The 27570-nt window shown below is 39.3% G+C and overlaps 1 protein-coding gene across 2 annotated transcripts in view; it reads right to left on the bottom strand.

The window, feature by feature from the left end:
* Positions 1-27570, bottom strand: part of JPH2 (junctophilin 2) — a 67508-nt gene that overhangs the window by 14812 nt on the left and 25126 nt on the right. The gene's annotated exons all lie outside the window — the stretch shown is intronic.

The following is a 27570-nucleotide window of genomic DNA, read 5'->3' as shown; positions in this document are numbered from 1 at the left end:
TCTTGATTTCACATGGGATTATCTCCCCACTCCCCACTGTCAGCAAGGTTAAAAATAATACTAGTGGTTCTGGGAAAGGGAGCAGACAGTCCTGCGGCTGAAATCCCTGAGGGAGGGAGACACATTTGAGATGTGCCTAAATACTCTCTTTCCTCCCCTTCTGACCCGAGGTTATATTAGGTACAGATTATCTCTGACTTCTCAACTGTGGATACCTATCATGTGTGTCAACAGTTGTTCCATTTGTCAGAAGGGTAAAACTGAGACCAGAGAAGGATGGTGCCCTTCCCAAAATAACAAAACAGGCTGAATCAGGGTTGGACCAACTGCTTTCCAGTATTTTATGTAACTCTGAAATCATATGAACCTTCAAACTGAAATGTTATGGAGTGGCCAGGAAGGCACACCAGACTTCTTTGAGGGATGTGAGGAACAGGAAGATTATGGGTACTAGGAAGATTATGGGTACTAGGAAGATTATGGGTACTTAGTTTTCTTCTCACCTCCCAACTCAGGATTGATCCTATGGCAATGCTGCTCACACCCTTGTCTTCTAGCTAAGAAGTCAGATGCCTAGACATATTCTAGCAAATTATTTAATTTTTGAAGTCTCAGTCACTTCATCTGCAAAATGAGGATATGGGATAAATTCCTTCTGGCTTTAAGAATTACAAAGATACAGTGGATAGATCATCGGCCCTGGAGTCAGGAGGACCTGAGTTCAAATAAAGCCTCAGACACTTAATAATTGCCTAGTTGGGTGACTTTGGGCAAGTCACTTAACTCCATTGCCTTAAATAATTTTTTTAAAAAGGAATTATAGAGATACTTCTCTTACTAGGAATATATTTGGAGGATTGGCTTAACCAAGGGCCAAATGCAAATGAATAGATTCATAGGCATAGGCATAGGATTGGCCACTTAGCTCTAGACTAGAATATGGGTGTCTAAACTTTTAGCTCTTCTGGGCTACATTGCCCATCAAATATTTGTCAAGGGTAACATATAGAATTTAATATTTATGTATGACTGTAATGTAATCATATTCCGATGAGCATAATTATAAAATATAACAATTTAATAAAATATAATAAAATGTAAAAAGTATAATAACAAAAATTGAGGATAATAATAATAAAACATTTACTTTTAAAAAAGGCCATTTTTAATGTGAACACTGAGCCTGCTTTTTTGATACCAGTCTATCTGTATCTAGTTTGATAAAGGTTTAGCAAGACAAAGATTATTTTCAAGATACTGGACTGAAATTTTTGTTTAATTTTTACTTTTTTGTAAAGCATACAGAGTATACAAAAATACATATTTTTTAATGGGGAAAATAGTTGCTCACAAATATACGTACTCCCCAAAAGAAACGTCAGGAACAGGGTATGTTTGTGAAATGCTGGATATTTTTCCTTAGGCCTGTAAAACTCATAAAAGTCCAAGAAAGATAAACTTTTCTTTACGTTGCAATCTGATTGCAATTCTATATATTCTTTTGCAAGTTTGCAGGCAACATGTTGATGTCAAGTGAGAATAGAGTGGCAAATATATTGAATTATTGTTTTCTAAAATTTTGAAATCTATTTTCAAAGTTCTGTGACAAAATAGCAATTAATCTTGCATACAATAAAATTGTCTATTGCAATTATTGATGAGTAATAAAGATCCTAATTTCTATATAAATATCTTTTGTTAAAAAAACACAAAAATCTTCAACTGTCTCTGAAACTTTATAATTTTAGTTACATGAAAAAGTCATATTGTATTAGTTAAGGGTTAAAGTTGGTCTGTGTTGTTGCAATTTTGGTAAATATGCTCACCCTTTCCTTTGTTTCCTTGAGATGGAGGTCACATAAATGGGCTTTGAGGGCAGCATATAGTCTGTGGGCCAGGGGCTGGACACACCTGTTCTAGAGCAAGACTCCTCTGTTTCTCCCTCCATTTTCAGGAGTTTCAGCATCACCGAGAAACTCCTAACCTATTTGCTGCATGTGAATCTTGGGTTTCCTTCCTTTGAAAGTGAGGATGTCGGGGCAGCTAGGTGGTGCAGTAGATAGAGCACTTGCCCTAGAATCAGGAGTACCTGTGTTCAAATCTGACCTCAGATATTTAATAATTACCTAGCTGTGTGACCTTGGGCAAGTCACTTGATTCCATTGCCTTAAAAAAAAAGAAGAAAAAAGAAATAGTGAGAGAGAGGATGTCTTTGGTATTCTGACACTTCATAGGTACTTAGTAAAGGGTGATGGTGGTTAATTGAACCGATTGCTTCTCTTTAGCATTTTTGAAAATTTTTAGTCTAAATCAAGTTTGCTTAATAGTTGAAATGCAGTTCCTTCTGTTGATGATTTTTCCATATTTTGGAGAAAAGTTGTATTTGAATAAGAATTTTATTTTGAATTAAAAAAATTATAGAATACAATATTCTTCAGAGATCTTTTCCAGTTCTAACATTCTGTTCTAAAATCTCTTCCATGTCTAACATTCTTTTTTCCTTTGTTTACTATCCTGTCTGAGACTTCTCTTCCCCCATTAGACTATGAGTGTACTTAATAAGGTAAAGATTTTGCCTTCTTTTCTGGTGTACAGAACTGGCCACAGGGAGCAAGGATGACCACACCAAGGGGGTCAGCAGGGTCCTGAACACCTTGAAAGATGTCATTGCTAGATTTTAGTTGCTCAGACCATTCGCTGCACATTGTCCCTTATCTCTAAACTCAGGGATTCTAGAACCATCTTTAGGTCCCATCAGGAAGCCTGGTTGAACCCATCTTCAGCAACAATCTTTGGTATTTGCCCCGCCTAGACACTCATCTTCCTGGGGGCATGGCAGAAGCTTCCTCTACTGAAACTGGAGCTTCCTCCCCTAAATAGCTCAGGACCACCTGGCTTCCTCACTGAAAGCCCACGGCATTCTAGGACTGAAAACTGGAAATGACCTTAGAATTTATTTAGTGCAACTGACCTCCTTTTACAGATGAAAAAACTGAGGCTCAGAGAGTAAAGTGACTTATCTAAGGTCATGTGGCAGTAAATAGCAGAGTCAGGGTTCAAACTCAAATCCCTTGGCTTCAACTCTATTTGTAACCAAATCAGAGTCAACTGAGCCACCTCTAACTTGTGGCAAAGTCACAATACCTAATCAGTAAGTGACTGGTGATATCATTCCTATGGGTCTTCTGACCCATCAAGGGTAAGAAAATGAGATAATATTCGTAAAGTATTTAGTCTGTGGTAAGACTGAGATAATGACTGCAAAGTGCTTTATAACAATAAACTTCTCTCTTTGTGTGAGGCATTAGTAGTGATTATTGAAATATCTAAATCTCCTCTTCCTTGACTGCCATCTCTTACCTATCCCTGCTTTTGTCTTCCTGGTCAGAGCCCATCCCTTATAGAGTCCCTGACCAAACCCTTTTTCTCAGTTCAGTTCAACTGCTGAGAGCCTTGGGTCCTGAGTAACAGGAATTTTCTGAATTATCAGAATCTGAGCCTTGTGAAATTCATGAGGCAGCTGGAATGGGAGATTTGTCCCTGAGCAAGAAGTGCTAGAAGGAACCAGGAAGACTGGGATCACCAGGAGGAAGGCCTTGGGGAGATGGAAGGAGTTGTTGGGGAGAGGCTGAAGAAAACTGCCAGGAGGAAGTCATAGTGAAAAAGAATGTTTCCAAGTTTGGAGAAGGCCAAGACTGATGCAAAGACAACAGCCTGTTACTGTATATATCTCTGAATAGCAAAGCCAGAGCATCTTTCTCAGACACAGAAAGGGTTGTTGTTATTTGGCAAATGTCTAGCAAAAATATCCTCCAAGACTAGATAAAGAACCCCATTCTTACCTCTAAAGACAGCAAAGGAATAAAGGAGCAAAGAAGACCCTGGCAGAGGTTGAAAGGGATGTTCTCTTTCTTTATTCCAGTCCTCACTGCCCATTTTCCACTTATTCTTCCACCCTTAGATGCTGATCTTCCCCCTGCCCCATTCCTTCTATCATCATCTCTACTCTACTTTGACTTCAGACTCACTGACCCTTTCCCAGCATATGGAGTAGCATATGACTGCTCCAATTGTTTGGATGAAAATCACCAATTACAATCCTTCCTACCGGATGATGGATCTCTGGACCTTACCTTCTGCATAACTAACCCACCCTAAAGACCACTAGGTCTTTTTATCTTCTTTGTATCAAAAACCTCCTCTAGTTTTGACTCCTACTTAGAAAGTGAACTCTGAAAACATAGTTTTCTTGTTTTTCTATATGTATTTCCAGAATTTACCACATTGCTTGTGAGTCAATCAATCAATAAACATTTATTAAGTGCCTGTTCCATGACAGGCACTATGCTAAGTGTTGGTTTTACAAAGACAGGCAAAAACACAAACAAACAACAACAACAACAAAAAAACAAACAATCCCTGCCTTCAAGGAACTCATAATCTATTGGGAGAGACAACATGTAAACAACTATATAAAAATGGATTAGAAATAATTAACAAAGGAAACACTACAAGTAAGAGGATTTGGGAAAAGTTTTCCTGTAAAATGTATGGATTTATCTGAGACTTGAGGGAAGCCTGGTAGGCCAGGAAGGAGAGGAGAGGAGGAGAGAGAGTATGCCAAACAGGAGAGACAGCCAATTTTCATTCAGTATTCATGCCTGAATAAATATATTTGAGAATCAGAAGCATGAAATGATCATTGAATCCATGGGAGGTGATGGATCAGCAAGTGAAATAGTAGAGAAGAAATCGCCTAAGACAGAACCCTGTGGGGCATCCACAGTTAATGGTCATGACCTGGAGGAGGATGCAGCACAGTAGATTGAGAAAGAAAGGTCATATAGGGAGGGCAAAAGGAGGACCATGAACAGCTAGAGAGAAGAGAGTATCAAGGAGAAGAGGGTCCCTTGAAGTTCTGATTATTGGTGTCCTAAGGTCTCTTTCAGTTCTAACATTTCATGATCTAAGATCGCTCCATATTTGACATTCCATGTCTTATGGGCTTTTTAGATCCAGTAATTCTCTGTTGAAAAGTCCATCCAGACCCATAAGTCTAAGTCTGAATCATTGATGCACTTCTTGGAATAGAATTCTCTCTGTTTTCTAACAGTGATTGCCAGTGATCAACCTTTAGAGTTTGCTGTTTGCTCAAGCCACATCTCCCTCAACACTTCCTTCTGAGATGGAATGAAGCTCTGTCCTAAAACAGCAAGTGAGCAGCTGGGTAATACAAACCTGACTGTGAGAAGGTGCTCTGTACTGACAGCTCATTTCCACCTTCATATCTGTACTTGGGTTGTTCTTCCCACCTGGAATGCCCTCCTTCTTTCTTTCTGAGCAATCAAATCCTCTCTATCCAGCTCCAGTTCACAATATTCAAATCCAAATGGGTCAAAGGGTCATAGATTTAAAGTGGAAAGGGACTTTAGGGGCCATCTGGTCCATACCCTTCATTTCATAGATGAGGAAACTGAGGCACAGAGAGACTAAGTGACTTGCCTAGGGTTACATAGATAGCACCCAACTTTTTTCTTGACTCAAATTCCAGTGTCTTATCTACTAGATCCTGCTGCAATGATCTTTCCTTTATCTGAAAAATTCATAGACTTTATGGTCAATTCCATTATTTAGCACTTAGTCCATATGACATTATCTGTAATTATTTCATATCTATACTATCTATATTTATATCTATATCTATCTATCTATCTATATCTTTTTTTCCCCAAATCATACTGTAAGTACCCTGGGATGTCAGGTTACCTATTTTCTGGTTTGTACTACCTTGAACACATACACACACAAGCACACGTGTGCACACACACACACACATACACACACAAACACATACAATGGTTAGTATATGGTTAGGTCTATAAAGTTTTTAACAAAATTCATGTTGAAGCTCTTTCTCACCTGACTGCCTTTGTTCATGTTGTTTCCTATGTCTAGAATACTTTTCCAACATTTTTGCCATTATCATTCCTTAAAGGCCCAGCTCCAGTGTTGACTTTTTCTAAAACCTTTCTTGAATTCCTCAGCTGGGATTAGTGTTTCCTCTCCTGTGAATCCCCAAAGCACATTAGATCCCTCATACACACTTGGACCTCAGAGATTTGATGCTTACTAGTGACACTAACTGTGTGACAACCTAAGGCAGGTCACATAACCCTGATTGCCTCATCCAGGACCATCTCCAGTCATCCTGATTCATATCTGGACCCTGGTCCCAGATGGCTCCAGAAGAGAAAGTCAGGCTGGTGACTTAGCACAGTCCCCCCACCCAATTCAAATTCAATTCACTTGCTCATCATGGCATCACCTCCCTGATGTCATGGGCTTCTTCAGAAATGAAGGACAAACAGCAGCAGCAGCAGCAGCAGCAGAGCATGTTCCAGGCACTGTGCTATGAACTTTTTAACAAATATTATCCTATTTGACATTCACAACAACTCTGGGAGGTAGGTGTTATTACTATTCCAGTTTTACAGTTGAGGAAATTGAGACGTTAAGTAACTTGCAGGAATACACACAACCAAGAAGTGTCTGAGGTCAGATTTTAACTTGGATCTTCCCGACCCTAGCTCAGGGAACTCTTTCTATTGTTCCTCAGTAAATAAATCCTTCATTGCCCCAATACACAAAAGAAATGGGTCTTTAATTGAACTGTAAATGGAGAGCTAGGAAGCAATTTTGAGAAAAGATAAGGATAAATGTAAGACTTCATTCCCCAACGAGATTTGAACTAAGGGAGGTAAGTTGTCCTTACTTCAGATCCAATATTCTATTAACTGTGCCCTCTAACTGCCCTGCTCTGCCTATGGGTTCATTTGTTTGTCTGTTTTCTTTCTTATAACTATAGATCCTAGAGCTAGATTTTTTTCCCTTCCCTAGTGTAGATCTCGTTACATTTTTCTATTGTGGTTGTTGGATATTCTTTGTAGCCCCATTTGGAGTTTTCTTAGCAAAGATACTGGAGTAATTTGTTATTTCCTTCACCAGTTCATTTTTGATATTAAGAAATTAAGGTAAACAGAGTGAAGTGGCTTGCCCAAAATAACATAGCAATCTGAGTTTGCATTTGAACTCAGGTCTTCCTGACTCTACAACCAATGCTCTATTCACTATACCACCTAGCTGCCTGATTACATAATAGGAATTTAATAAATAATACTTACTGATTGTTGATAGAAGGGATCTTTGAGGTCATCTAGCCCAGCACCCTCTTTTTACACATGAGCAAACTGAGGCGAAGGGACTTGTCTAATGTCACAGAGACAGAATTCAAATCCAGTTCTGTGCTCTTTCCACTTTAACAGTTACTAGAGGCATGGTGACTTGGGCCAAGTCACTTTGCCTTTAACTGAACTTGTTTCCTCATCACTAAGATGGAGTAATAAGGGTGCTTTGGAACTAACTGAAACTCAGTAGTCAATTGTTAATGTTTCAATGTGAATATTTACAAATCAACAAATGCTACAAATCAGGGTTTCATTTATTGTTTTGTTAACTGTGTAGACATAAGGAATAAATAGAGAAAATATTAAGAATACTAAATTATTACTAAATACTGAATATTAAGAACCTTTAAATTAAAAGTAGGTTAAATGAAGTCTCCCCCTCCCATCAGAACTGATTATAAAACACTATACCTCTGAATAATACTTACATGCCTCACAGTGTCACTGTGAGGAAAGGCTTTGGAAACTTAAAAAGAGGCATTTTTGGCTGTGGTCTAATAGAAGAATCCCTGAGTTGAGAGGCAGGAATTTCTCCTGTAAAATGACCTTTCTGATATAAATGAGCATGAAATTAAAAGATTTCTGAATTCAGACTAACTGCAATGACCAGTCTTGTCTCCAGGAAGTCAAGGAGTTAACTCTATCTTCTTTTAGTAGAAAGGTGATGGACCAGAGGTGCTAAGTGGTACAAATCCTATCAAATGCAGTTGTGATCATTTTTAATTGTTTTTTTTCTCTGTACAAAGGAGCGATATATGGGGTGGGGAGGCGAGTATTAGACTAAAAATAACATAAAAGCACTAATAGAATGTTTAAAATTATAAAATAAAATCAATTGAACTAGGTCAGGGTTCTTTAATTTATAGTACATAAATTTATTTTTAAAACAATATTTCAATATAATTGATTTCCTTTGTGATCCTTTGCATTTTATTTGATGCATTTAAAACCCTTATTCCAAGAAGTACCTAGACTTCACTAGACTTCCAAAGGAGTCCATGACACATAAAGGGTTAAGATCCCCTGCATCAGAAGGTCTCTAAGGTCACTTGTCAGCCAGTCAGTCAACAAGCATTTATGAAGAATTTGCTATGTGCATCTAACTTTCCATGTGGAATGTTAGGAGGTCCCTTCCATCTCTGACATTCCAGGATTCTGGGACATTTAATATGCTCCCAGTCTGTAGTCACCAGTCACAAGAATGAGTGGCATTTACAGGCACCTGGAGGTTTTCTGCCCCACCCCACCTCCCACCTGCTGTTTCATTCCCTTTCCCCCCAGGGTCTTTCAATGCCTTTCAACTTCCTCCTGACTTCCTAGGTCACATACAAAGAGGGCCTGGACCTTTGACTGATGGGCTTAAAAATAAAGCCCAGCGTCTGGCTCCTAGAAGTGAATACCCAGCTTTCTAATATTAGCCACTACATCGGTGCCTCTGATCTGGCAGGGAAGTTGAGGGCAGGGAAAGGGGCAGCAGATGCCGGGTCAGGCCTTTGATCCTCCCTGCCCCTCACACTAGTTCAGCCAGGCTGTCATACCCTGGTATGGAGAGAAGAAGGCAGGTGCTTCAACCCTCCCAGACACACCAGTTCATTAGCAGGGCTCTACCATAGAACAGAGATCAGAATCGAAGCCAACACTATCCATTATATTCTCTCTTTTCTTAGCTTCAAAAACTCTTAGTTTTCTTCCTCCTCTCTTCTTTCTTTAATTCCATCCTGGCTTAAGAAGGACATTGATAAACTGCAGTGTTCAGAGAAGGACAACTGGGATGAAGCCCTTGTCATATGAAAATCAGTTGAAAGAGCTAAACAAGCTTAACCTGGAGAAAAAAAAATTCAGGGAGCACATGAGAACTGTCTTCAAGTCTTTAGAGAGTTGCTGTGTGGAGGAGAGCTTAGCCTTCTTTTCTTTGTCCCAAGGGGCAGAACCTGGAACTAGGGGTGGGTGTTACAAAGTTGGGCTTGGTGACAGGGAAAACCTCTAACAACTAGAGCTACCCACAAATGAGATGTGTTTTCTGGGGTAGAAGGGATCCTTCCCCTTGGAATCTTCAAGAGGCTGGACAATCTGGATGATCACTCCTTGGGCAAATTATATTGGGGATCCCTTTCACGGATAGGTTGGAATGTGACCACTATAGACTATGTACTATGTAGAGACCCAAGAAAACACTTAAATTCAAAAATTGAAACTTCATACTTCAAACTCTACTGAACCCTCCCTCATTGTGGTTATTTTCCAAGTCAATGTATTTTCTCTTTATACTCTCTTCTTTGGTGATGTCATTCACATGGACATTTTCATTTGCCATTGCTTTAAGGATGGTTCCCAAATATATCTGTCCTATCTTGGACTTCCTCCAGAGTTCAAGATCCATGTTTCCAAATGCCTATAGACAGGAGACTGGGGTGAGGAGGTGACACCTGAGGCAGAACTGAACTTCACCTCTGATTTCTAAGATCCTTTAAGGAGGGATTAAGAGGTATCAAAAAATGACCAGAGAAAAGTGACCACTCCATTTTAGAGTATCTGACTGAAAAGGAGGGACCAAGTCAGATTTTGTTTAGCACAGACCCTTGATTTAGGGATGGCAGATTTAAAAGAGTAAAGAGAAGGCATAGTTAGGATTCCAAGGGCTAACATTCTATAGAAGTTGACTGAGGGCAGAAGAGAGATTCTTAAGAACAGAATTTGAAAGCTAAAATAAAAAAAAGTCTGATGAAATAGAGAAGGGAAATCATCTAAATAGATGGAGATGGATTAACAGGGAACCAATTTATATTTTTAAAAGACATAGAAAGTGATTGGAAGAGAGACTAAATCATGCCATCAGAAAAGGAAATTCCCTTCAACAAAAAAAAGTGTGGCACTTTCTCTTCAAATTCTAGTTTAAAGAATTCCTTATAACACTGAGGGAGTAAATGAACTGCCACAGACATCATGTGCCAGATGTGGGACTTGGATTCATGTCTAATGTCTCCTTGTCTTTACCCCCTTTTCTCTAAACAGTACTTTTTTTCCTGTCCTTTAGACTTGAGCTCCCAGGTGCTAGACTGAAAATGGTCTTCTTATAGTTAGGGATCATGGAGGAGATAACTGACTTCAACAGGGAAATATAAAAAGGTATAAATGAGTGAAAAAACATTTTTATTCACTTATTATGTGAGAAAGCACTATATATAAAATGGAGGCAAGAGCAGGTAACAGAGGATTAATATAAAAGCATTTCAAAGTCTTATAAGGTGGGTATCAATCAGGGCACTAAAATTCAGAATGAGTTGAGGTTAGTGATGAATTCTACAGACAACAAAAAAGGAACTTTTAAAGTTCTGAGGAGGGGGAAGGAAAGATCAAAGAGACATAAGGTTCAGATAAAACTCCTTAGCTCTTATTTTGCTTTTTTCTCTACAGAAGAGAACACTCCTTCAGGGAGTTCTCCTGGGAATGACTGGATAAAAACAGTTAAGAGAGTGAATCCAAAATCAAGAAAATCAAGAAAAAAGAGAATTAAAGATCACCCAGCTTTGGGGCAGCTAGGTGGCGCACTGGATAGAGCACTGGCCCTGGAGTCAGGAGTATCTGAATTCAAACCTCAGACATTTAATAATTACCTAGTTGTGTGGCCTTGGGCAAGCCACTCAACCTCATTTGCCTTGCAAAAACCTAAAAAAACAACACCAATGAAAAAGATTACCCAGCTAGCTTCAGTGAATTCAAATCAGCAGGTCCAGTCAAACTACATTGTGCAGATTGCCCAAAGTTATGATCACTGAGCCCAGGTCACTGATTTTTGGAAAATTATAGAGAACCAGAGATGTGACCCCAGATGGAGAGGGAAAAGGCTTAGCTCAATTTGGAAAAATACAAAACAAAAACAAGAGGGAAGAATTTTCAAATTCTACTTCTGTGAGCTTATTCATACATCTCATGGACCTTTAACTTGAAAGCTTTACCTTCTTGTCTTCTTAGAAAACTGGGATGACATTTGCCCCCTTCCAGTCTTGTGGTACTTCTCATATTCTACAGAGATACTGACGCAGCAAGTACATCTGTCAATCATCAGTGTTGTGGACCTAGGTTCATATTTTCACCTCTACATGAAAACTCTGTCCTCAAATTGAAGCAAAAGACAATCCCTTCCCTCAAGGAGATCACACTCTAATGGGGAGACAATAAGCAATAAAATATGAGCAAACAAGCTATATACAGGATAAATGAAAATATTTAAAAGAAGAAAGGCATTAGAATTAAGAGAGGTAGGGAAAGTCTTTCTGTAAAAGATGGGATTTTAATTGGGATTGAAAGGAAATGCAAATTGAAATAATTCCAATGTTTTATCTCAGTGAATTAGTAGAGATGAGAAAATATGGAATAAGTCAAAGTCAGAAGAGTTTTGGAAAGAAACACCAAAGTACCATTGATGGAGCTGTGAACTGTTTCAACAATTCTGAAAAATAGTTTGGAATTATCTGGAAAAAAAAGCCAAAAATGTCCATATTCTTTGATTCTGTTTCTAGATCTATACTCCAAGGATGTGAATAATAAAAAGAAAGGCCAAATTTGAACCAAAATAATCATAGAAGAACTTTTTGTAATAGTAAAGGACTGAAAACAAGTAGTTGCTCATCAATTGAGAAATGGTTAATTAAGTTTGTGGTACATGAATATAATGGAATATTATTGTTCTGTAAGAAATGATAAATAGGTTGAATACAAAGAAGATTTGAATGAACTGATGAGAAGTGACATAAGCAAAATTAGGAAAATAATTTGTCCAATAGCAACAACAATACAAATGGAAGCAACAGCAAAGTAATCAAAACCAAATGCTTTTACATACCAAAAAATCAAAGTAGAATGTAACAAAATTAAAAAAATGAAGCATGACACAAATCAAGATACAGGATTAGACAGGCATAACCTAACCCTTCCTGGAGTTTAGAGATCCACAAGTGTTCTGCATGGCCCATGATTTTATGTTGATAAGTTGTGCTTTCTTTAAGAAAATACTATTTGTTTTATGGGATAACTCTCTGGGAGGGGAGGAGGAATTGAGGATAACAATGATGTTGTAAGAAACAGAAGACTTCAATAAAAACAAACTTAGTTTAAAAAAACTGAATGCTTCAAAATTATAATGACTATGCTTGGTTCTAGATAAAGGATAAGAGAAGGCACTTCCCCAACTTAATAAGGAAGGAGGACTGGAAAACTACATGGTCAGATTTTTTTCAATATGTTGGTTAGTTATCCTGAAACTTTTTAAATTTTTCTTATAAGTGATGGTTATCTGGGAAGAAGTAGGAGAGAATACAGTTGGAATTGTAGCTGACAGAAAAAATTGCTTTAAAATATACTAGATCATCTGCAAAAGGAAATATATGTCAACATAAAACTCTAAATAAAAGGTAAATTTCAACTAATTTCATTAGAAACAACATGAGAAGACATCTTCCCTACTTCTTAGCAGAGGCAGGGGGCAGACTTTTTATTATAATGGATAGTTTTATCTTTATTTTTTCCCTTTTTTTTTGTGATTTTGTTTTGTTTAGTTTTTGTTTCTTAAAAGGGAGATTCCTAGGGGCTGCTAGGTGGCTCAGCGGATGGGGCGGCTAGGTGGTGCAGTGAACCAGCCCTGGAGTCAGGAGTACCTGGGTTCAAATCCGGTCTCAAACACTTAATAATTACCTAGCTGTGTGGCCTTGGGCAAGCCACTTAACCCCATTTGCCTTGCAAAAAAACCTAAAAAAATTAAAATAAATAAATAAATAAGGAAGATTCCTCTATCAAGGAGAGGAATAGAGATACTCTGGGATATGTAGGTGATTTCAAAGCAAAGAAAATAATAAATATTTTTAAAAGACCACATTTATGAAAGATTGAGTCATAGTCCTACATCTGAATGATGTCTTTAGAGAGATAAAATGGAGTTACACAAATAAAGCAGTATGGAAGAAGGCAGAGGTGAGTTGACTGCACAGAAACTGATTGGATACACATACATTTTTCTTAGCTCCCTGGGGAAAAGGTTCTGTAGTTAGAATGCCCTGAAGACAAAAGCCTCCAGTACAGGGCATCAGGTGGAGAGAAGAGTGGAACAGTGAAGACAATTCCTGGTTTCTTCTAGGGATTGTAGGAATGAGAGACAACAGGAGTTGGGCAGTAGCATCAGAGAAACAGAGCTGTTTCTGGCAAATTCCAGGATCAAGGCTTCTAGACATGGAGAAGTTCCTAGACAACATCAATCTTTGGACCAAGTCTCTTAATGAGAAGAGGAAGTTCCTGCACTAAGCAAATAAATTCTTGGAATAAGCAAGAGGTTGAAGCCAAGGAGTACAAAGGAGCAGAGCCATGATTTATAGAGGCAAGCCCAGTCCTTGCCTTTTGATGAGGCTGGGAATTACATGGATGGTCTTCAAGGGCTCCAAAGGCCAGCCTGAGGAAGATTTAGATTTACTCTGCTTGGTTCCAGAGGAGCAGAATGCAGAAGTTACAAAAGAATAAGATTTAGATTCCATTTAAGGAAAAAATTCCTAACACCTTGAGCTGCCTAAAAGTACAATAGATTGCTTTAGGCAGCATTGCCCAGCATATAGTAGGTTAGATTTGTAGTCATGAAGACCTTGATTCTATTCCCACCTCTGATGCTGATTAGCCATGGGATCATTGTGGTGTCATTTAAATCCATTGAACTTCAGTTTCCTCATATGTAAAATGGAAAAATAATACAATAAGAATACCTTTAGGAACTACCTTGCAGAGTTGTTGCAAATGTACCCAGGTCTTCAGACTTTTCTCTGTTTGAGTCTATGAAACTTAACTAAGCTAAGAATTGTCATCCTGAACAGAATGGTTGGGTTTTTGTTTTTTTGTTTTTCCCCTCACCCTGGAAAGAGATTCACAAAGATATTTTTTTTAATGGACACAAAGGATTTCGATGAGGCATAGTTGAAGTTCATACATAAAGTCCATTGAAGTTTGGATTTGGAGAAGAGTAAGCATAACAGCAGTGGAATAAAGGCTATTGGGAGGATGGGGAAGAAGGAATAGATAGTGAGAGCAAGAGAGAGGGAGAGAGAAAAGGGAAGGGGAAGGAAGAGGGCTTGGGGAGAGAGGAAGGGGAGGGAAAAGGAGAAAGGTGAATGAGAGGAAGGAAAAGAGAGAAGTAGAAGAAGAAAAAAGAAGGAAGAAGAAGAAGAAGAAGAAGAAGAAGAAGAAGAAGAAGAAAGGGGAAGGAGAAGGAGGAGAAGGAGAAGGAGAAGGAGGAGGAGGAGAAGGAGAAGGAGAAGGAGAAGGAGAAGGAGAAGGAGAAGGAGAAGGAGAAGGAGAAGGAGAAGGAGAAGGAGAAGGAGAAGGAGAAGAAGGAGAAGGAGAAGGAGAAGGAGAAGGAGAAGAAGGAGAAGGAGAAGGAGGAGAAGGAGAAGGAGGAGGAGAAAAGATAGAGACAGAGAGAGGAGAGGGTAAATGAGAGGGAGAGAAAGAAGGAGAGAAAGAAAAGGAGAAGCAGACAGGGAGAGGAAAAGGAGAGAACCCTCAGACATTTTTCAATGCAGGTTCAGAGACTGGAGTCTAGATATGGACTTGTCTTCTGCATTCTCATTAGGAAAAAATAATACAGCTGCTTGGAATGAATTCATACTGTTGATCTAAAAGTTTAACAAAAGGATAGTAAACATTTATGTCTCTTTTCTGTCCTTGGTGCCTCTAGTGAGTGAGCATTTTCTATACAATTTTCCTTAAACTATTTCTAATTCCTGATTAGTTTCTTATAAAGTTATAATTAATCATAATTTCCTTGTGATTCTTGTATGTTAATTGTGCAAAGAGGTATTACAAGGAATGAACTAGGGAGATGGCTTGTGGTACAAAAGAAAAGACATAATTAAAGGATAAAACTTCTTTCTCTGACTACCTGATGTGACAGAGAAGAGCAATATTTTCCCCAACTCCCCTAACTGACTGGGGGCTGAGCCAATTGAGAAAGAATGTTATAGTTTGTACTTAAATCAACTCTTATGGAGAAGCAACCATGGTGTAGTAGATAGAAAGCTGACCTCGGAGCCAGGATGACTTGCATTCAAGTCCTACCTTTTTTTTTTTAGTTTGTTTGTTTGTTTGTTTTTTTGCAAGGCAATGGGGTTAACTGGCTTGCCCAAGGCCATACAGCTAGGTAATTATTAAGTGTCTGAGATAGGATTTGAACTCAGGTACTCCCGACTCCAGAGCCAGTGCTCTATCTACTGCGCCACCTAGCCGCCCCAAGTCCTACCTTTTGATCATATTACTTCTCAGTGCTTTAGATAACTCTATGTATATTGTAGAAAAGATCTCAATTTGCATTCTCTTCCATTTCATATGTCAGTGAAATCACAAGTCCAATCCAATCCTTCTATCTCTGCTAAATCCTTAAGCTGGAGACAATTAATTTCAGAGTTAGGACTCCTAGACTACTGAATGCCAAGGTCAGATGATAAGCATTTCAGTGACGCATTTCAGAGTGAGAGATAAAGATGAGGCATGAACCAAGGGAAGGTCCTTGGGTCACCTAGAGGGAGAGAGAAGTGACCTGGGGAGGGGGGAATTCCAAATTCCCAAGGTTGAAGGTTACTCTTCATCTCTAGTGCTAAACTTTGACTCAGCACCATCTACCAGTAGCATAAGACTCACATGAGATAATTCATGTGAAGCAATTTGCCAACACTAAAGGTTGCAAATTGTTCATTATTATTGGGCCACCAAAGTTGGGGGTCTTCTAATAGAGTCTAGATGGCTCCTTGTCACGAAATGCTGAAGAGATGACTACCATTCAGGCAGGAGTTGAACTAGGTCAGCTCAGAGGTCCATTCCAAATCTGCGATTCTGTGAACTTAATAAACTCGTTCCATCTTTTGAATTTACTCATCCTATTATTGATAACTGCTTACCTGGTCAAAAATCTTGGTGTTATCTTTGATTGCTTCTTTTTCTTTTTCTCTTAAATGCAATCAATTCTAACTCTGATGTAGCTTTTGGATCTATTACTTCCTATCTGTTCTCAGTGCTGGTTCCTTGCAAGTTAAACATTGTTTCATTCTTTGTACTTGCATCCCTCTAGTGCATATTGTGCTAGATGTTTAATGAATATCTGGTGATTGGATTGCGACTACCCTAGCAGACCATACACTGGCTCTCTACATCTCCCTAACCCTCAACCCACCCCTTCTACTACTGGCAAAATAACCTTCTTCATGCATTGTTCAGATGGTTGAATCGTTCTTCTGTTCAAAAATGTTCACCAGTCACCTATTGCCTCATATCTGAAGTGAAAATTCCTTTGACTAACATTCCAGATCTTTAAAATCTGCTGCCATGCTACTTTTTTCACCTTCTTTTATGTTCCTCTTTCCCACATATTCTGTATTTCTGTCAAAATAGACCATCGCTGGGGGCAGCTAGGTGGCATAGTGGATACAGCGGGCCTTGGAGTCAGGATTACCTGGGTTCAAATCTGACCTCAGACACTTAATAATTACTTACCTATGCGGCCTTGGGCAAGCCACTTAACCCCATCGCCTTGAAAAATCTAAAAAAAAAAAAAAATAGAACATCCCCCCACCCAAGTCTCCATTTCTTTGCTTATGTTATTCTTTCTGCCTAGAATGTCCTTTCTTCCCCTTTGGATTATATTAAAGCTCAACCTAATTGTCATCTTTCCCTCTGACTCTCATTAACAACCCTTCACTTTGGAGCTCACATAGCACTTTGTTTCACAGTTCTCAAATCAATCAACAAGCATTTATTTAAATGCTTCCATGGGTCAGGTACTAGGGATCCAAATACAAAAGGAATAATAACAGAGTCCTTGTCTATTGGGGAAGAAGACATGTACCTATGTAGGTATATGTAAATAGAAGAAGGATGATTTTTGTGTTTTATCATTTTTTTGTTGATATCTAATCTCCTACTACACTGTAAGTTCCATAAGAGCAGGGACTGTGTGTTACTTAAATGTCCTCCCTGGGTCCAGCTGATGGTTGCATGTCATAGATATTTAATTAATGTCTGCTGTGACTGGAGGCCGTTTCTTTCTCCCTGTCATCCAAAGAATGTCAACTTCTACAAATGAGGGTATAGTGTCAAGTATCAAGTTTTGTGATATCATAACAATCATACATCCTATCCATTCTTTATCTAAGTTACTTTTTTGACCCTCACAAGAGCCTTTTGAAGTGAGTTGTACAAGTGGGATCCCCATTTTACAGATGGGAAAACTGAAGTTTCCAGAAGTAAATGACTTGTCCAGGCAAAGCCAGAACTTGAACCCAGACCTTTAGATTCCCAGTCCAGAACTCTTTCTTGTTAATGCTACACTTTCTGGTCTTATCTAAGAAATAAAATACCTCAAGTCATTTTTTTAAGAAATGCAAATGTTTCCCTGGGTTCAGTCTGTCTTTTCTTGCCTTTCAATTTTCCCCAAGAGCTCCCAGTTCCTAATACTGCTCAACCATGTGTTCAGTGGTCAACACAGTGCCTGTCACACAATAAGAACTTAATAAATGTTGATTGATTATTCTCTCCGCTCACTGCTATTCAATGTTCTAATTGCTAGTTGCTATTCAACTGTTCTAATCACTAGGGAAGGCAGTTAGGTGGGTACAGTGAATGGAGCACTGGTCTTGGAGTCAGCAGGACCTGAGTTCAAATCCAACTTCAGACACTTGATACTTAACTAGTTGAATAACCTTGGGCAAGTCACTTAAGCTTGATTGCCTCACATCCAGAGCTATCTCCTGTCATCCTGATTCATATCTGGCCACTGGACCAAGCTGGTTCTGAGGAGAAAGTGAGACTGGTGACCTAGCACAGCAACCCTCACTCAAATTCAATTCGTGTGTTTGTCATGGCATCACCTCCCTGATGTCATGGTCCTCTTCAAGAAGGAAGGACGAGGGAGAGCTACATAAACCAGTGGATAGAGTACTGGCCTTAGAAACAGGATGACCTGAGTTCAAATCCAGTTTCAGACACTTAATAATTACCCAGCTGTGTGACCTTGGGCAAATCACTTAACCCCACTGCCTTGCAAAAAACAAAAACAAAAAGAATGAAGAACAAGCAACAACATCAACAATCAATGGGGAGAAAAAATAAAGATTCTATACAGAATGACATCTCCATCAGGGGGAACCAAGAGTTGCCTTTATCAATTGGTGGCTGGAATTTAAAGCTATCTCAAAGGACATGGTATATTTGCAAATACTAGAGATGGTAAAATTAACATTTTTCTTTCAAAGAAAAGGATAACATTGCTTGTGATACTTTGTATGTGAGTACATATTCACAGATAGAAATTATATTAAATAAGTAAAATTTTTAGTAAAATTAGTAATAATTTTTTTAAAAAATTTTTGCATTGATTAATATAATAGAATTAATATAATGGATATGTCTGGCTTTTATTAATCAATCAACAATTTGTTATGATGTGACCAGTCTTGTTGGATGGAAGGGAAAAAGACATTCCCTCTGTTGTCTCACATCTTAATGCTCAGTATAAAGAATGGTATAGATAGTGAATTGTCTTCAGAATGGGTAGAGTAACCATGTCTAAAAGGCAGTAACTAATGGATCAATAACAATATAAAAACTCTAATTGTTAGGAAATTCTTATTGATTTTCACTCATTCATCCATTCATTTTTCCACCACATATCAACTATGCACGTACAAGTCACCGTATCCATTAGCAGAGTGATACAAGAGTAGAATGGATTTGGGTAGCTAGGTGGTACAGTGAATAGAGCACTGGCCTTGGAGTCAGGAGGACCTGAGTTCAAATCCAACCTCAGATACTTAATAATTGCCTAGCTATTTGACCTTGGGCAAGTCACTTAACCCCATTGCCTTAAAAATTTTTTTTTAAAAAGAGTAGGATAGATTGCCTTGAGAGTTGGTGAGTTCAAGAGGATGGGGGGATGGTTGTTTGGCAAGCAATGCTATGGAGGGGATTCATGATCAAGTACAAAATGGACTAGAGGGCTTTCCTTCCATCTCTGAGATTAAATGATTGTAAGCACTACAGGAGTATAGAAGTCAGTACAGGCTGGAAGGGCAAAAAGGAGGAGGGGGAGGAAGAGGAGGAGGATGAGAAGGAAGAGAAGGAGGAGAAGACTGTCAAAGATTTGAAGAGGAAAGAGAGAATACAAGGAGGCAGAAAATAATAATAATAATAATAAGAAGAAGAAGAAGAATCATCATCAGAGTTAACATTTATAACCAAACACTACACGAAGCATTTACAAATTTTACCTAAGCATGTGACAAAGCTGAGGATTCTGATCCTGTCCTCCAAGTCCAATGCTCTTCCTGCTCTATACCATCCTTTACCTTTGACTATGAGACAGCTGGATTGTATGGTGGATAGAACTTTAGTTCTAAAGTCAGGATCTGAGTTCAAATCCTATCTTGGGTATGTACAAGCTGGGGCACCCAAGACAAATCATTAAACCTCTGTCTCATTTTCCTCTTCTGTAATAATAATAATAAAAATAATAATAACCCCTACCTCCTAGAGTTATTATGGGAATAAAACAGTAGTTGTAAAGCACCTAGTACATAATAGGCGGTATATAAATGTTAACTATTAGTATTATTATTTTCTGCCCTTTGTTCACACTTTTGTTCATGCCTCCTTGTATTTCCTCTATCCATGGAACTATCCAGCTGCCTCTAAAGTGACTTTGTCTCAACTTGTATACATAAATTAAAGTCACAATATTGAATGAGATTTCCAAGGAAGATTGTATATGGAGAGAAGAGCCAAGCACAGAGCCCTAAGAAACGCTCCAACTGAGTGAGTAGGAGAAAGAGGAAGCTCAGGTGAGATAGGAAGAAATCAAGGAGAGGAAAAAAATGCTTTGGAATTCAAGGAAGAAAAGAGAATCAGGAAAGGAAGGAATTATCAACAGTGCAATGCTCTAAAGAGATCCGGGAAGTTGAAAACTGAGCAGTCATGAGATTAAGCAAGGAGGAATTCACTCATTATCTTGGAAGATGTGGTTTCAGAGAAGTGTTGGAGATGGAAGTCAGACTGTAGGAGACTTGAGTAAGAGTGGGTATTATGGAATGTATACTAGGAATTAATGAATGAATCATTATTAAGTGCTCATTCTATGCAAAACACTATACTAAGACTTAACCACTTTATGGCTATATATTTGTTTGTGTTATAGATTCCTTTAGTAGTCTGAAGAAGACTATCAATCCCTTCTCAAAATAAAACTTTTAAGTGCCTAAAATGAAATACATATCATTATAAAATCCTACTCTATTATATTGATCTACAATTATTGAAATTTAAAAAACTTCATAGCATGATTGTACATATATGAACTATATTAGATTGCTTACTGTCTTGCGGACGAGAAAGGGAAGGAGGGAGAAAATTTTACAAAAAAGAATGTTGAAATCTATATCTAAATGTCATTGGAAAAAATTTTAAATAAACTAAAAAAAACAATTTTAGCTACATCTCAACATATATATATGTATATATATATTACTCAGACCCTGGGTTAAGAATTCTTGAGCTAGGGGCAGCTAGGTGGCGCGCAGGGGATAAAGCACTGGCCCTGGAGTCAGGAGTACCTGGTTCAAATGCGGTCTCAGACATTTAATAATTATCTAACTGTGTGGCCTTGGGCAAGCCACTTAACCCTGTTTGCCTTGCAAAAAAAAAAAAGAATTCTTGAACCTAACGATCTCATTTTACAAATGAGAAAACCAATGAACAGAAATGAGAAATAATAAATGAATGATCAACCCTGTTCCCATGGACTGTCCCATTATAGAAAGGTAGTGGCATAGTGCTCTTAATTAATAAGAGGTACATGGAAGCTTCCTACTAGAGTTTAAGGAACACTAGACTGGGAGACAGGAGACCTGGGTCCTCCTCAGGTATTTCAATTAATTTGATATGTGACCTTAAGCAAGTCATTTCCATCTCTGGGCCCTCCTTTCTCATTTGTTAACATTATCTGCAGTCTTCCTTTTGTGCCAAACAAACTTTGACCTAGACTGCCTTGCTCATTTTGCATTCTCTAAACTCCATCCAAGAGATGTTATTGTCATGAGCTAGTCTGTTGGGGACATGACCTGAGTCTTGGGCCAAAGGAAGCTAGATTCCATCAGTGTTAGTGAAAAGATCTTCTCTCCAGTCCAGGAAAAGGGATCATCTCTTCTTTCCCAATATTCTTCCCACCAACATCGTGCTCCTAGAAACTGCTAGTGAAGTAGAAGTGTTGTAGTTGTGTGTGTGTGTGTGTGTGTGTGTGTGTGTGTGTGTGTATTCATGCATTCGCACAGTTGGGCATATTCAGCAACCCTCCTGGAAGAGTAAGGATTGTAGGAGCTAGAATCCTGCAAGGGTGGAGGTGGCCTGCCCAAACCTGGGACACCTGAGTATGAGCCCCCATGACATAGGAATAGGGATAGGACCAATGATTTCATTGGTCCCGGGAGCCCACAATGCAGGTCAGCATCTCCTCTGAAATTCAGTTTTAAAAGAGTTGTCCAGTACACTGAAAAATTATAAATGTCATATTTCCCAGCTCAGTGGGAGCTTTTCTATCCATTTAGGAAGCACTCAATAGATATTGACTATTTGATTGCTGACTGACAATGGAAATAGCACTGGACTCATGAAAGCTTGGTTCTCTTCCCAGCTGGTCCATTATCTAGCTCTTTGATTCTGATTAAGACACTTGCTGTCCCAGAGGTCCAATATCCTCTATAAAATGGCTGGGTTCACCTGATGCCCCCAGACTCTTGCAGCCATGATCTTGGATGGGTAAAAAATTACATCTTTATTTTCACTAACTTCTAATAGGGATTTAGCATTTCCTTCACTTATTTAAAAACATTCTTCTGAGAAAGGAGCCATGGCTTCATCACATTGACAAAGGGATCCAAAACATAAAAAAGATGAACTATAGAGTGGCTGGTTTTTAGGGTCCCTTCCAATTATGCCTTTCTACATTTGGTGCCTTTACACATGTTTGAGTCTTATCTTTTTCTCAATTAGCACTACACCTGGAAGATATCAGTAAGTATATGTCCATTGACTGAAAACTCAAACCTGCCTTAAGTCTGAGGCGCAACAGATCCAACCCAAAAGCTTGACTGCCCCTCTTGGAGAACATAAAAGTAGAACCACAAAATCACAGAACACCCAAGTTGGTGGAGATTTTTAAAGATTATCTAGTCCCCACTCTCCAAAGAGGGGAGGTGATTGGGCCAAACTGATCTGATTAATCATGGTGGGAGCTGGGAGGAGAATCCAAGCCTTCTGACTTCCATTTCAGAATGGGAACTCAGAGGCTATCTCCTTCTACAATCCCACTGCTCCCTAAATCTTTAAGAAGATACTGAAGATGCTGGAAAAATTTCCTTCCCTTCTTCTTTGCCCTCCCCCCTCCCTACCCCCACCACGAGTAACTTTATCAGTTTTCAGACCTGATTTTAAGCCCTAAAGAAGATTCAGATGTGATGGGGGCAGGGCCATGGGGTGTCTGTGATGACAGGGGGTAGTTCTGGAAGGATCTTGCTCACTGGAATACTGAGGCAGGGCCCCACCTGGGATAGTGGGGGAAGAAAAGGGAGAGACACAGGCTGGGTGGGGGGGGGCTGGAATTTCATGGGCAGGCTCCACTGCTCAGCTGTCACATTCTCCCCAGGCTCAGCTAAACCAGTGCTCCGATGCTTTCCCATATTTAGACAGGGAATGTCTGCTGACTCCAGGGCTTTTCAGAACGTCATCCACACCACCCGCCACCAGCCTAGGTCAGGGGCTGGGGCTGGGCCCCGTTCCAGCCTGCATGAAGTCCTGAACACTCAGAGATATGAGGCAAAGGAGGAAGGGAGGATGAGGGAAGGGACCCAGCTAGGAAGATGTTTTAGTAAGATGTAGCTCACCACACCTTATTTTAAGTGAGAGTTCTGAGGGGGTGTAGTCTGAACTGGGTACAGACTGGAAGGCCTCAAGGGAGTCTGTTATAGCTGAACAAAGAAGGGAAGCTGGCCAGGCAAGAGGCCCAGCCCCCAGATGTCCCCGGGCATGTGAGCCATCCCAGCTGGGCACTCAGAGGAGATTGCTGAGAGCGTGAGGGCACCACTCTGTTGAAGAGAAACACTTTATAATTCACAAGCTGTCTGACACCTGGGGTGGGGGGGAAGTTATGAGACACTCCTGAGAGCCTGGAGACTTTCCAAAAGCCCTTGGCTTATGTTTTCTATAGGGGGAGGGCTGAAGATTCCAAAAAGATCCCAAAAGCTGGAAGGGAAAGATGATGTCTGACCCATTCTGCAAAGGACAAGGGGGTTGGTTTCAAGTCAATTCATTAAGTCTTTACTGATCTTCTTGCCTAAGCAAGATAAAGAAGTAGAAGAGTCCCATTCTTCTTCCTTACCTCCACCTCCTGGTTTTCCAGCCTCCCTTCAAAACTCAGCTCAAATTCTAATTTCCACAGAAAGTCTTTCCTGGTCCCCCCTCCCCCTAGCTGTTCAGGTTCCTTTCAGAGATTACCATTGCTCTACTCTTGGGATAGTTTATATTAATCCAGGTCTCCCAATGATCACACACTATACCTGAGTTCTTGATGGCCTAGGGTAAGAGGTCATGGGGTAGGGAATAAAGTGAACTGACAATGTAGCTATAGTTAAAAGTTGGACAATATGAAAAGCATCATTTTTACAAAATCTCTCTCCCATTTGAATGCAAGCTCCTTGAGGGCACAGACTTTTTTTTTTTAATCCTTTTTTGTATCCCCAGCATTTAGTACAAAATAAAATTTTAATAAATGCTTTTTATTGATTGATTTAAGATACTAGGAGCCTTATTAAGAAAATAGAACTCACATACATGGAATTTTAAAAGAATCAGAATGTCTGAGTTGGAGATCGTGAAGCTCAACCCCATAATTTTGCAGTGGAGAAAATAAGCAAAGAGAGGATTAAATTTGATCATTAGTAGCTAACATTCTGTGTTCTAAGATCCCTTCCATCTCTAATATGTGACATTCTAAGGAGGTTCCCTTTAGTTCTACTTATAATCCTAAACCATGTTCCCTTTTGCAGCCTCATATTCCTATCTGCAAAATGAGATAATTTGAATATTCTAAGATTCTTCCCAACTCTGACATTCCTGTTCTAAGGTCCCTTTGAAAGGCTCATGTTCTAAAGTCCTTCTAAAGCTCCTTAAGTTCTGGCAGGGTATGTCCTAGGATTCTTATTGACTTCACTGGAAGGAAATTGCTATCTAGGCTTTAATAATGCTTTTTACATTGTCCAACTTGTAACTATAGCTACATGGTCAATTCTCTTTCTTCCCTATCCCATGACCTCTCACCCTAGGCCATCAAGATACAGTGTATAATCATTGGGACACCTGGCAACTCCTCTTTTTTTTCCTTCCCAAACTATAGTCCTGGGTAGGCATGTGATGAGCACCAAAAGTGCTCATATAACATAGGAGAGAAATTGGTGCCCTGCTTGGGGCTAGTGGCTTAAAGTAGTTGCCATCCAATCCCTACTTTCTTCCCAACAATGCAGATGGATAACATCTCTAGGCATTTATGGAAAGCTGGTCTGAAACCAGACAGTGAAAAATCTAGGGCTGAACTTCAACCTTATGTACTCTGCATTTCACAAAGCGTTCTTTAATTTAAAGCCCAGGGATAAGCATGTGAATCAAGTGGATAAAGAGGTAAGTGAGGCTAAAATACCATTTGCATCATCAATCTGAATCCCTGCCCACAAACCCCAATCTTTCCCTTATAATTCCCTGAGGCTGCTCATTGCCCTTCAATGACACCTCTTCCCAGAAACATCTTTATCTACAGCGTGCTGTTTCTCATGTGAATGTTCTAGCTTCCACAGTCAAAGCAATCTTGGGCAGCATGGTGCCAGAAGGCCCCAGCCTTCTAGCTCTGGTTTTTGTTGTTGGGTTGTTTTTTTTTTTAGGTTTTTGCAAGGCAATGGGGTTAATTGGCTTGCTCAAAGCCACACAGCTAGGTAATTATTAAGTGTCTGAGGCCATATTTGAACTCAGTTACTCCTGACTCCAGGGCTGGTGCTCTATGCACTGCGCCACCTAGCTGCCCCTAGCTCTGGTTTTGTCATTAACTCTCTGGGTGACAACGAACAAGTCATTTCCCCTTCTCTGGGTCTTGGATTTTTCCTTTGCAGAGTGGCAATCTTTACTTCCCAAGGAGCAGATCTCCTAATACTGCCAACTACCAGGGAGACTGAGTTTTGAGCATCTCTTGAGCTGAGAAGTTCTGTGCTGTAGTAGGGTTGAGTCCTAAGGAATAGGGAATGTACCCAATTGCCTATAAAGGGGGAATTGGTTCAGGTTGGAAATGAATCAGATCAAAATAGTAAAAGCAGTAGGATATGGAACCTTCATTTCCAGCCCAGGTGAGAGGGGAGATCCAGTCTTTAAAAACCAAAACCAAGGAGATTAGAGTAGATTATCTCCAAAGCTTTTTCTAGCTCTTATATTCAGTTTTCTAAAGGGCCCAACTTACTCTGACATTATAGACTCTATGATCTTTTCCAGTTATCTCATCAGAACTTCTTTTTATTGGGGGTTGTGCCATATTGGGGGGGGCAGTAAGGGGGCAATTGATTAAATTTCTTCTCCACTGGATTATTGTGCAGGACATTTGATAAGACACAGGAATCAAGATATCCCTCTCTCTGCCTCCCCCAATGCTCTTTGCTAGAGGCATAAACCTGGGAACTTTCAATAAAAAGTACTATAAAATCTTAGTTTGTTAAAAGAAAGAAACCACACCTATCTGGCACAGGGAGGGAGGTAACTATATAATCAGGCCTATTCTCCTAGGAGCACATTCTTCCCCAACTTCATCAATGGCATGGGGGGAGAGCCACTTCTTATATCTGAGACTAAATTCATTCCTCTGTAAAAGAAGGGGGGTAGAGTCATTCTCTTAAGATCACTTCCAGCTATGACATTCTATGTTTTATAAACCCTTCTTATGCTTCCAGCCTCAATTTCTGTAGATAATGATTCACCCTGTTGCTCCAACTTGGAATAAGATTAGATCATTTATCTAGTCCATCCCCCACCTGAAGTAAAACTTCCCCTTATAACTTGTTATCTTTCTTCCTCCTCTCATCAGCTCCTAAAGAGGTCCAAGAACCTCTAGGGGAAAAGAGCCTTAACATTGCTTTCCTCCAAGCTCAGAGTTGCCCTTAATAGGAAATTTATCCCAAGCCTAAAGAGTAAGCAGGAACAACTTTCCCACCCCCATCAAGCTTGCCAGCCCAAAAAGAACAAGGCATTCCCAAGCTGACGGAAAGTGTAGCTGCATCTTTGGTTGCCTCATATACAGCCTGAATCCAAGGGAGATTTACAACAACGAAGAAGATAGAAAAGCCCAGGAGTCTCAAATCTCTATTTATGGCTCTCAGAACCCTTCCAATGGGAACTGCTTGAACAACTTGGCACTGTGGGACCAAGTCCCTGAAGGGGCAAACAGGAGAGTAAAACCAAGAAGGGACAGCTATTTGGTGGCTTCAGTTTCCTTCCTCATTTGCTCCACTTTTGATAATTGCTGCCAGAGATGGGCAGTTTCACTCTGAACTCTGACTTCTAGAGCTAGAAATAACCTTAGAACCCAGAGTGTTACAATATAAGGTATTAAAACTGGGAAAGTATCTTTTTAAAAAAATTTTTTAAATTTAATTTAATTTTAATTTAATTTAATTTAATTGTTTTTATTTTTTATCTCATTTTACTGAAGAAAAAGAACAGAGAAGTGAAGAGACTTGCTCAGGGTCACAAAGGGTGAGGATAATGTGAGAGTACTTAGCAGGCCTTTTCCCCAGGCAAGATGGCAAATGCAAAATGGTGAGGCTAGATTTAGAAAAGAGGAAGATATAAAGCAATTATATACACCCTAAATTATATTTTCTATACCCTAAATCCAAACATATCTGGCAAAGGAGATTCCTTGTGCAAACCCTTGTTAAATTATACTTTTTTTCTTCTTCAAGAAAATCCACTTTGAATCATTATTGTAGATAGATAGGATAGTGCTTTAAAAAAAACCCAAAGAAAAGAAACCCAAGAAATTTTAGACAACTGTATTTTGGGTATAGGAATTAGCAGTGAAAGGATGCTTAGAAATTACCTTGTTCAATTCCTTCATTGTACAGGTGGGGACATAGAGCCCAGAGAGGAAAAGTGATTGACTAAGATATAGAGCTGGGATTCATACCTTGGTTCTTGAAAAGAATGATATAAACAGTTATTAAGAAAC

This window comes from Macrotis lagotis, chromosome 1, assembly GCF_037893015.1.
Source record: "Macrotis lagotis isolate mMagLag1 chromosome 1, bilby.v1.9.chrom.fasta, whole genome shotgun sequence".
Classification (NCBI taxonomy): Eukaryota; Metazoa; Chordata; class Mammalia; order Peramelemorphia; family Peramelidae; genus Macrotis; species Macrotis lagotis.
Note: the sequence above shows the minus strand (reverse complement) of the source record. Positions and strands in the feature narration are given on the sequence as shown.